The following is a 12,665-nucleotide window of genomic DNA, read 5'->3' on the forward strand; positions in this document are numbered from 1 at the left end:
CAGGCCCAGAGCTGCTGGACTATCCAGTACCCTTCCTTCTGAGTGTGGGGCAAATGCTGTCCCTGACCAACAGGCACGGACAATACTCTCTCACTCACGTAGGGCCATGTGATTTCTTGGAGAACAGCAGAGAGTTCAGCTGAACAAAGCAAATCTGTCATAAATCTTGCTAATTCAGGCTGAGTAGGGCATTAGTCATTAAGCACTGGTAAATGACCAATTTTCTATCACAGCTGTTTTGCAGCTACATGTGAAGGCAGAACACGGGTTTTCAGGCCCACTAGGAATAAAATTTGCAGTTAATTTTATTAATTCACTTTGCCATCAGACCCCCTTAATGACCAATTAGGACAGAGATCACTGGCAACTTCTGATTCCTCCCTGGACAACTAAGGAGAAGCAATGGCCATATAATTTCAGGGGATGACTTCTTCAACTCATGTAAACTTCCATCCTTCTCCACGCTAACTTGGAAGCAAGAGTAGGGATTTCACAAGCTGCCTTTTTTCCCCTTAGGGCCAGGTATGCAATGATTGGGAAACATCAAGACAGCTTGTAGAAGGGAAATGACAGCAATCTGGAAAATGAAGACAGAAATGGATAAAAGTACAGATATTCAGAATGTTAATAAAAAGGTTCCAATTTTGACCTGTATGTTACTCGAAGGGAGAAAAAAAAAGTGCTTTCTCTGAAGAATGGAATGAAATTATCCACACTGCAAAGGAAAACCTGCTTTATAAGTAGAGAACAAGGAGGCCACTAAACATGACCACACTTCCTGCCGTTCTCTCCTCTCCCCAGACATATCACTCGAGAGGTTGCTAAACAATTTGAGACCCATGTTGGGAGAAATGAGTTTTCTACCAAACTGAACTTATTAGGTAACATTTGTTTTCTCATGAGATGAAATACTACACAGTGGTCAAAACCAGGTGAAGGAATTGAGTCAGTGTTTCCCAACTTGGGCAATTTTTGCCCTCACAGGACATTTGGCGATGTCTGGAGATATTTTTGCTTGTCACACTGGGGAGGGTGGTGAGATGCCACTGACATCTAGTGAGTAGAGACTGAGGATGCTGTTATCGTCCCAAGTGCATGGACAGCCCCATCACACACTCTCCCCTCCCTGCCCTCAACAAAGAAGGATCACGTCCAAAATATCCACAGTGTGAACTAGAGAAAACTTGAATTAGACAAACCTAGATCATTCACCAGCTTCACCATTTATGAGCTATCTGCTTTGAGGTCACAGTCTTTAACCTTGCTAAGCCTCAGTTTTCTTACCCCCAAATTGAGAAGTGTTAGTGAATTTCCCACATTAGAAGCATTGTAAGGGATAGAGGAGATAATGAAAGTCAAGAGCTTAGGGCACTCCTATAAATGCCCTGCACATGGGAGGTACTTTAAGAATATTTGTTAAATGAGATCATGGAACTTCTCTCATTAAACTCCTGTAATTCCAGCACATAAAAAAAGAAACTTGAAGTATCAAAAGGCTCTGAATTAGGGACAAAAGCTTTCAGGTAATGTTATCCCCCAGGAGCATTAGAAATCACCCCTTTATCTAACTGGAATCTATGGCCAGAGGAACTCATTTTCTAAAAGTAATCTTTATCCATTTGATATTCTAACAGACTCTGGTGGCTGCTTTTATGAAGCTATGGGGCCAAGTGCTCACCAAAACTATCAGACATGTGGGCTGAAGCTCATCCAATCGTCCAACTCCGTACTTGAAGAATTCAAGCCCCTAATTGTTTGATCTGGGGTCCTGCTGTGTCTACACATCTTTTATATTAGAAAGAAAAGTTAACTTACAAGCAACCTGTGAAGATGTCTGATTCTTTGAGGAAGCTGAAGCATATCTGGGAAGGTTGTTCACTGCAATGTTATTTATTACAGAGGAAAAAATTGGAAACATCAGAAATTACCAAACAGTAGGGGACTGGTTAAATAAATCGTATTGGGGTAGCAATTAAAATCACATTTTTGAAATTTTTTATTACATAGGCCACTATTCATTATATATTTATGAATAAAAATATATGTTAATTATGATCTGAATTTTTTAAAGATTATGCTTATAGAGATCTAGAAACATAAATAAAAGATATAAATAGATGATAGGATAGCTGAAAGGATAAAAAAACGATGAAAGAAAGATAAATAGACATAAAGAAGTGGGCAGCTAGATATACCAGTAGATATTTTTTGAGTGATGGGATAATGGGATATGTGTTTTATCCTTTAGCATTTTGGTATTTTTCAAATTTTCCATAAAATGAACACACATTACTTTTATAATCAGAAAAAATGTTAAGGCATTACAATTATATTGTTCTAAAATAGCCACACATCAACATGAAATTATAGAATATAAGTCTCTTCCCCTCTTTTTGGAGGAGTTTGGGATAAGGTAACCAAGTCATTTCCAAGAAATTAAGGAGGTGAGGAGGAAAGAGACAAAGTGGTGAAAAAATGAAGAAACAAGAAATAAAAACAAAGTGCTTACAATCAGAGTAATGGATCCTGGTCCTGGCTGCCCCAAGTATTGCTGCTGTGTGGTCTTCAGCAAATGATTCCTCCACATCAAAATGAAGAATGGCATTTCTTCACTTTATGGTTAAATTAGAATGAGGATTTGAGAAACACCAAGATGACTGGAAGGGCTGCACACCAGTTAAATATGCAATTATTAGGGCAGAAGAGCCGTTTCTTGAAAATGGTCCAATGAAAAAACCCCCGAGTTTACAGAATGAGACCTGGGTTCAAATTCCAGCTCTAGCTTTGTCAGTACTAGGACCTTGGCCAAGTCACTTAGCTACTGTAGGTTTCAGTTTACTTATTTAAAGACTGTCATCACCATCTTACTGAATGTTGTAAGTTCAAAGGTACAGTATATACAAAGAATCAATTTACTTTAAAAATATGCCTTAAATTTTTACTTTTAGGACAGAGATGCTATTTCTGAAATGAGGATCCATGATGGCTATGATTAACATGCATGTTGAGAATCATCAGAATAAAAAATAAACAATATATCATAGATGTATGAATATATATAATAAAATGTTATGTAAATGTATAAAACCTCTTGATCAAATAATAAATCTAAAAATGTTTTAGCACAAAGGTCTTGTGGAGATGCTGTGCTGATTACATGTTATGTATAGAAAAAAAATTTTTAATTAAAATTAGGGCAGGTTTTTTTAGATGTACACAGATAACTGAATAAGCAGCTATATGACATACTTGAAATCTGGATGGCCTCTGAAAGCCTGGGCCAAGGAGTGAGGAGGTGTGGACCACACAAGGTGGGCTTTGTTCAAATGCCAAAAAGAGAAATACAACAGGCAAAATGTTATGGAGAAATCAAAATAAAATTTGAATTTGTGATAATCACATGAAGTCACGAATATAGAGATAGGAAAATAATAATGGCTTGATTCCTGTGTTTTCTGGTCTCCCAGAAGAAAATATAGCTCCTCCCTTCCATGGGTGGGCAATTAGGCTGTGTCCACACATACTTTTCAAGCTCAATGACAATGTGAATATAAACTATGTGTCCTACATGCTGGAAACCAGGGTGTAAAATAGGTCACAGCCATTTAAATGATCCTATTGCATGTCGTGAGACTCGAGGTCACCAGACACTCCTTTCTTAGGAATATCTCCAGAATCTTCTGGGTGTCTTTCATGCTGGAAGGTCCTTCTGGAGGCTTTTTTTTCTCATTGTTGGGCTTGGCTATCAGAAGTGCCCCTTGAGGCTGGAGGCATCTCCACCACCTCCCAAGCTAGCTCTTCCAGAGCCCCAAGTCAAAGCGTCTGGACATAGCCCTTTACTTTCAGCCACACCTGAGCCATCAGGGTGGCCCATTGGACCAGACAACCTGGTTCTTCAAGCTAAGAAATAGAACAGTCTTTCCCATGGGAGCTGCCTCTGCATGAGACCCCTGCACCCACATCAGGTTTGCTCCTAGGAGAGCTGTGTCTGGGCAGGTTTGGGTATTTACCTCTTTGTAGACAATGACCCACATTTTCCTTTGAATGGCAGACTCTCTACAGGGAGTGGGCCACTGCTGTCTCTTGCTAACCAGGGAGTGGGCCACTGCTGTCTCTCTTGATATCCTATGTTGTTTCTACTCAGAAATCTCAACAACCTTCTCTTCCAACCTTCGCTTGGTCAGAGCCTCCCTGGGCTGCCTAAGTTGTCCCAAGAGCTGCACTAAGTCAATCCCTCAATCTGTAGTCACCTTGTTCCTCTTGCGTTCCCAATTCCCGCCCCCCACCCTGGCACACTTCTCCGTGAATGTTCTCTTCCAAGCTGACGACCTTTGCACTCACCTCCAGGGATGTTTTATCCATTCCTTCCCTTACTCATGGTCCCAGATCCAGCTCAAATCTTTCCTCCTCCAAAAAGCATTTCTAATGTGGAATAAGCTGAGTTCTTTCTTTCCCATAATCCCTCCAGCACAAATTATCTCCAACAATTCTTCTATCATTTTTTGTGGATGTGAACATTTTTTTAAATTGAAGTGTAGTTGATTTACAACGTTGTGCCCATCTCTGCTGTAGAGCAAAGTGACTCAGTTATATACATAGAGACTTTTTTTTATATTCTTTTCCATTATAGTTTATCTCAGGATATTCAATATAGTTCCCTGTGCTATATGGTAGGACCTTGTTATTTATCCATTCTAAATGTAATAGTTTGCTTCCACCAGCACCAAACTCCAAGACCATCCCTGTAGCTCCCCACCCCTTTGGCAACCACAAGTCTGTTCTCTATGTTTATGAGTCTGTTTCTGTTTTGTAGATAGGTTCATTTGTGCCATATTTTAGATTCCACATATTAGCGATATCATATGATATTTGTCTTTCTCTTTATGACTTACTTCACTTAATATGATAGTCTCTAGTTGTGTCCATGTTGCTGCAAATGGCATTATTTCATTCTTTTTTATGGCTGAGTAATATTCCAGTGCATATATGTACCACATCTTCTTTATCCATTCATCTGTTGTTGGACATCTAGGTTTCTTCCATGTTTTGGCTATTGTGAAGAGTGCTGCTATGAACATAGGGGTGCATGTATCTTTTTGAATTATAGTTTTGTCTGGATATATTCTCAGGAGTGGAATTGTGGGATCATATGGTAACTCTATTTTTAGTTTTCTGAGGAACCTCCATACTGTCTTCTGTAGTAGCTGTACCAACTTACATTCTCACAAACAGCGTAGGAGGGTTCCCTTTTCTCTACAGCAGATGTGGATATTTTTAAATCACAGATTCAGGTAGACAGAAATATGACTTTATTTTTTTCTATAATTTATCTTAATATCCATTTTGGGCTCACATTTCAACCTATCACAGAAAAGTAAACCTTACCAATTCAAGGAAAATTTGGTCACTTCCAATTTCTCATCTCAGTCTGTCAGTAAATTTAGACTTTTTTTCCTTTCCTTTCTTCTCACCTTCAACCTGGGCTGGTAGCATTCCTGGTAGGCTCATGTTTTACATGACATCAGGAGGAAGCCTGTCCTGTTCAGGTCAGACTGTGTCCTCTTCTGGTGCTCTCCTAATGGAGACAGGTCCCTGCTGGTCTTCACTCATTGGCCTTTAGACCTCCTGCATCTTTTTCTATGTCTACTGAGCCATCATGATCTCTGCTTTGGGACACGTGTAGTCCATGTCAAAACAAGAAATGCCTTTCCATTGGCTCTCATCTCCACTGACAAAGAATAAAGGCTTAGGACATGTTGGAAAATCTGTGATGCTCTCCCACATGCCATGCTGAGTGTGTCTGTGAGGTTTTCCTGCTCAGCTCCAGGCTGGATGGGGAACTCTACTGAGTGCCTAGGCTAGGTTCTGTAAAAGCAAGACATAGCTTCCTCTGCTTTCAGGTCCCGCACACTGAGGGAGGTTCTATGACTAACCCCCAACTATCCCCTTTCTAGGATGGAATCTGGAGTGAGCAGAGGGAACAGGAAACCACACTCAGTCTAATTCTTGCCTGAATCCAACTCTTTGGAGGAAACATGACTAGGACAAGTCCATGAAGAATCTAGCCCCCCTTCCCTGGGATACAGGTGGGATATGGAAGAGAAAAAGGACCCATTAAGTACACATTCTATGAAATCCTATCATTTGCAGGTAAATTGGATGCTAATTCCTTCAAATTTTGGCTCCTGGTAATCAAAACTAAATTTTGAAGCTCAAAGCTAAGATATGACTAATGTCTTTCCTCTGACTTTCTCTAATAAAGCTCCTGCTGGTAGGGGCAGGGCAAAATATGGGAAGAAGCAATTTTATTTTATTTCTTTATTTTTAAATGTTTAAAAGCTTTATTGAGGTTTCATTTACATGCCATAAGATTCATTAATTTCAAGTATGAAACAATCAATGATTTGTAGTAAATTTATAGAGTCGTGCAATCATCCCACGATACAATTTTAGAATATTCCCGATATCCCAAGAATCTCTTTCATTGCCACTGTAGTCACTCCCCATCCCCATCCCCAGCCCAGCAACCACTAATCTGCATTCTATCTCTATAGATTTATGGGAAGAAGCAATTTTAAAACATATAATTTAATTTCAGATACTACTTCCCAATGCTTTTGCATATACTATACTGTCATTTTTTTTGTATGTGGTACAATGGTCTCCCGGAAGAGGAGTTAGGGACCATCCTACTCCCCTTGAAACAGTGAATTCTGATGGAAAGACCTTAGGGGTGAGTCCAACCAAAGCACAAGCTTCAGTTCAATCTCAACATTTGTGAGTCTGTCACTGTGGGCATTGGGACAAGGATACCTATTTTAAATCTAAAAACAAGCCATTCAGCTTTTCGTTTTAAATTAATTTCTCAGTAATATGTACCATAAATATAGTAACAGGTGTCCTATGAATATGGTAGAATGTATACTCATTAACTCTATGTAAATTTGATTGTATTTTTTTAAGTTTCATGCTACCCAATCCCTAAACACCATGTAATTCTTGGCCCTTCCTGAAGGTTAACCATCACCCCAGTATTAACAAGGGATGAAGGTCAAGGAAGAGGTGAGGATTTCTGTTACATACATTACTTCATAATACCGTTTTATTAATGATAATTTAAAGTGATTTTACCATAAATAATGAAATACATGTACATATTAAAATGCCCATTAGAGTCAAAGCAGCCCTATCTTCACAAACACATCCACTATGATTGTTTTTACTTACATTACAGATAAATGATCAAATAATAGTGACTAATTTTTTTCATTCTCTATCTAAACTTTTGTTTACTGATGTTTAATTTTATGATATTTTATGTAACATTAGTATCTTAAATTGTTTTTCTAATAACTATAGAATGAGCATTAATATTAATACTACAGAATGAGCATATTATAACGTGGATTTAAACTAGTGATGAACTTTATAATTAATTGGTGCTGTTCTTCCTATAGGAATTGAGCTAATGAAGCATGTTTAATTAACAATAATAGCTACTAGCTTGCATCGGGTTAACCGGATTCATTACAAATACCATCTATAATTGCACTGAACTCTGACCACAACCTTGAAGGACCAATATGATTATTCCTGCTGTACTTAACAAAAATTGGAAACTCAGTCAATTTAAGGTACTTACCCCAAATCCCACAGGCCATACATTGTGGAAACAAGATTTGAACCCATATCTGTTATTTTTCTGCTTTTTCTACAACTGACTGGTCTCCCTGATTAAATCCATACATCTGAGTTGGACAGGAGAGTTGTTTTTCTTACTGTGAAGTCTAATCTGTTTCTTGCATTTTTCCTAAGTTCTTCCCTCACCTTGTTAAGGAGACTATGAAGGCTTCAGACTCCTCATGTATCTCTCTGATGTAAAGTGAGAACTTTTCCTTCATCTTTTCTAAAATGACAACATTCTAGCCAGTGCTTGTATAGGATTACACTGAAAGAGATCATCTCAGCTTCCTAACAGTGCGAAAGGCAATTTCACATAAGCCTACTTCAGAGCTGCATGCTCCATCCATTAGCCAGCCAGAGAGAGAGAAAGAGAGAGAACTACAAACACCCCCTGCTGTACAGACCATTGTAATTAGAAACAACAAGGATGATGCCATTAATTCCAAATCTTGGGAGGAAGTCAGCTTTCCCTGGAAAACCTGTTTGCAAATGGCACCATGCTTCTGCGCTTTCCCACTTTGTGAGTTTTCCGCATCTGCTATTTACATATAACAGCACATATGGCGGCATCATCCTGCAAAGTAACGAAGGAGAAGGTGAAGAAACCATTACCCTCCCCGTTCCCCACCCCAGCCCTCCCCACGGCCTTGTTGAGGATCTAGAGTGCAGGGACCTGGGTGAGGGTCACCCTACACCCCTTCCTTCTCCTATGTCCCCTGTCCCTGTGTTTCAAGTTCTTTCCCACTCGATGGTCCACATCCCATTCACTGGGGTTTTAATGGGACTCAAGTGGCATATTTCTAGTGTGCTGTTAACAGAGATATTTTATAATGGATGGAACCTTCCTAACTGGTCTAACTTGGTCTGTTTAAGAAAAAGCTGCTCAAGTTTCATTTGGTGACAGAAGTTGGAGCAATAAGAAACCTCTTAGGTCACCTCCTCTATCCCTCTGCCAGCACCTCCTGTATATCATCTAAGAGACTTTTTAAATGAAACAAGTGGCCAGCCACTACTGCCCAGGGAAACCATTCCATGGTTAATCAAATGCCACCAGTAAAAAAACTCTCAGTTGAAGGGACTTCTCCATAAAAATGGCTTTTCCTCACTGTGCATGTGTGTGGCACCCTCCCAGGCTGCAGGGCTGAGCTTAGAGCTGGACCAGGTGGGACCTGGGGAAGAAAGTACTCACAACTGCCTTCAGCTCTGCGAGGTGCTCTGATGCTCAGGACCCGGGATCTGGGCTGGGGATGCAACAGAGGCTGAGGGTGGAATCAGGCTAGCACAGGACCCTTCAGGGAAACCAGGTCAATTTCCCCAAAAGTTAGTGCTGGAACAAAGGGTCTGGCACCACTCTGAGATCTTGCTACCCAATGTGTGATCTGGGACCAGATAGAGGGGCATTGCCAGGGAGCCTGAGAGAAATTCAGACTTGCAGGTCCCATCGGACCTGCATTTTTACAAGGTCTCCAGGTCTTTCCTGGGCATGTCAGCATTGGAGAAGTGCATCAAACCCTGGTTCTCAAAATGGATTCAGGGGAATCAGTTGTGGAGCTTGAAAAAATTTTGGATACCTGGATAAGGCCTCCAGAAGTTCTCATTTGTTTGGTCTGGGATGTGGCCATGCATGTGGATTTTTCAGATCTCTAATGTTCAGCAAGGTATGAGAACTGATGCTCTAAGGCACACTGTCAGCCTTGGGGTCTCCTGGAACCCTGTCACACTCACGACATTACCCTCACCACCTCCTTGCAGCTCATACTGGCTCTGCTACTGAGTTACCCCTGGGTGTGCATCGCCTGCAGCCCCCAGCTTTGCCCACGTTGTACAACAAAGCACAGTGGGGAAGACCTCAGGCTCTACTCCAGCTCTGCCTCTATAGCTCTGTGCCTTAAGGCTCAGCTTATCTTTAAGATGAGGTTAATAAGGCACCTGCCTCTTCATAAGAGATGCTGAGATGGTGAGCTGAACAAGCCCTTTCATCCCTCTCTAAAGAACCATTGAATTAACACTAAAGAAATTTCCATGGAACCAAAATTGTCTCCCAAATGAGGAAGTGACAGGAGTTGGCTGTCAGCCAGTACAGAATGTTAACCAACTTCTGAAAGATGGAGAATGGCTGGTGGAAGTTTGTTGGCAACTGAACCAGCAGGGGAAGCCAGGTCCAAAGACAGGGAGCGGGGCATGACCCTGTCTTCCTAAGATCACCCCCAGAAGGTTCTGTGCTGGGAACACACAGAACAAGGAGTTGGGGGTCAAGGTGGAGCCGGAACTGCTGGCATGAACCATCAGCCACTGTCCTACTCAGAACCAGTGCCCCCTCCCCCTGACCCAAGCCTGTCCAAGGAGAGGCTGCCAACTGGCTCTCCATGTCCTCCCATTCCCCATAGATGATCCATCAGTCTGGTTTCCTCGTCCCATGCACGCATCTATTGTTGAACTTGTCATGCAATTCTGGGATATTTATCTGTCTCTAGACCAAGAACCCCTGGAGTGCAAGCGCAAGGTCTTTGTCATCTTGCTAAACCCATAATCTGCTTTGTAGAAGAAAAGTGATTTTTCTAATTTGCTTTCATTACAGTCCATAGGCTGGAAGCTTCTCTCTTGCCCAGCATATGATAACAAACATACTTGGAGCTGCTTTTCCTCAATATATCTAGCCCCCATGTTCTATTGCCGACCCCTCTACCCACATCTGTCACCGCCTTCCAGAAACCCTACTTTATAGTTATGCCAAATATAAAAGCTCAAGATAAAGGCATATTTTACAAAGGGCCAAAAGTTGCATAATGGAATACCTGGCTGGTCATCTCTCAGCTAGAAATACTACATAGCATTTCCTCAGTGAGTTATTCTCTGTCCTTAGTCTGAGCCTGAGTCTTACTTCTTTAGGAATCTTAATTTATCATCATCTAAATAGAGGTTCATTTATTGTGACAGTCTCCCATTAACCAGCTAGCAAGACTGATTTATAAACCAGACGCCAATTTGTGGTAAATCCACCCACGTTTTATGTGCCAATTCTGCCTTTAGGTACGTTAATGTAGACAATTAAAGCGTTCTCTTCGTTAAGACTAAGATTTGCAAAATTAAGAGCTATTATGATGAGTAAAGTACTCTTTCCTCTGGTCTCTCCTGACCTTGCTCATTTCACTGGGAGAGCTAAATTCCACTGCCAGGTCTGTGGGGGAAGAAACACCCTGATGTAACTCTCAAGCACCAAATAAATTGCTCTACACTGTATGTTCCTTTCTGGCCTTTACACTCATTGTTTCTCTACTGGAATGCTTTTTCCAGACTCACCTACTTGACATATATTTACTCTTGTTTTAGAACCCAACCCAAATGATACTCTTGTCATAAGCTTTTCTTGAATCCCATAGGCAGATCTTTTGAACGCCCTTTACACGTTGCTCATATTCCTATGAAAGAACTCATTCTGTGCAAGGTAACATAGAGCGTTAAGTTCTAGGGCTATAGAGACAGACACGGCATCAACTCTGCTCTTGAAGAACGAAATATTAGTGGAAGAGGCAGGAATTTAAACAGAATGATTTCATGATTTAATCCAGTTTTGGTCTCTGGAAAGGGTTGTAATAAGGAAAGTCCATTTTTGGTCGTTATAATTATGTAAGTCAGAATACTTAGTTGTGAGCCAAAGAAACTGAGTCTGGTTGAGTTAAGCATAAAGGGATTGTGTTAAAATTTTGTAGACGGACTTGCAAGAAGCACAGGGAGGACTCGAACACTAGACTTATGGGCAGATCACCAGGAGTAATGCTCCCAAATCACAATGTGAGCTGGTCTTGTTCCCGGTGAATTTGAGGTTCCTGTTGTCTCTTTGCAGAAAGAATTCCATGAGAGACAAAGTGATAGGTAAGAAGTGCATTTATTTAGAGAAAAACACACTCCACAGACAGAGTGTGGGCCATCTCAGAAGGTAAGAGAGCCTTGAAATATGGCGTGGTTCGTTTTTATGGGCTGGGTAATTTCATAGGCTAATGAGTGGGAGGATTATTCCACTTATTTCAGGGAAGCGGAAGGGATTTCCAAGATTTGGGCCACCGCCCACTTTTTGACCTTTTATGGTTGGCCTCAGAACAGCCGTGGTGCTGGTGGGTGTCTCATTTAGCACACGAATACATTACAGTGAGCGTGTAATGAGGTTCAAGTTCTACTAGAAGTCAAATCTTCCCTCATCCTGGACTCAGTCGGTTCCAGCCAGTCTTTGTTATGTACTATGGCTATGTCATTCTTTTAAAGGTTGTGCCCGCCCCCCTTCCCACAGGTTTCAGTCTGCTGGGAACAGCCCTGATGCTGCTGCCCAGCGGTAGGCTCTGCATCTTGCACTCTCGATGCCACCCAACTGGGCCCTGGGTACTGCTGTTAGCAGTATGCAACGAGGATGCCACACTGTGGATTCTCTGCCATTGCTGCCTCGCTGGGTGCTTACACCGTGGCAGGTTTGTCTGATGGCAGGTCCCATGTCTGCACCCAAGCTGCAAGGGAGGCCAGCAGAGCAAGAACCTGATGTGGGAAGCTTCTGCCCTGGGAGGTAGGTTCTATGACTCATCAAGGCTCACAGGGCCCTGTGAAAATAACAAAGATCTCCAAAGACAGGAGAGATGCTCAGATGCTGGACAGTCAAAAAAAACAAGTGGTGTCCATTATGATAAACACCTTGTTAAAGAAGCAGGACTGTTGGGGGAAGCTCATAACAATGGCATAAGCCAATGTCCACTGAAGAGCAATGGCATAGGCCAATGTCCAGCGAAGAGCAATTCCTTAGATGGGGTGGAGGAGGTGAGCAGGGAGAAGTGTGAGGACTTACCTTCCTCCTTCTCCTAAAGGGCTGTAGATAGAAACACACATGGAATTAAGTGTAGCATGGAGAGGAGCCCAGGAAAGTGTTTAGTTTAACTGACTCATCTTGTATATTATACTGGGATCTTGAAAGGCTAAGAGTCTCACCCAGGGCACACAGC

This window comes from Mesoplodon mirus, assembly GCF_964341445.2.
Source record: "Mesoplodon mirus genome assembly, chromosome: 14".
NCBI classification, from domain to species: Eukaryota; Metazoa; Chordata; class Mammalia; order Artiodactyla; family Ziphiidae; genus Mesoplodon; species Mesoplodon mirus.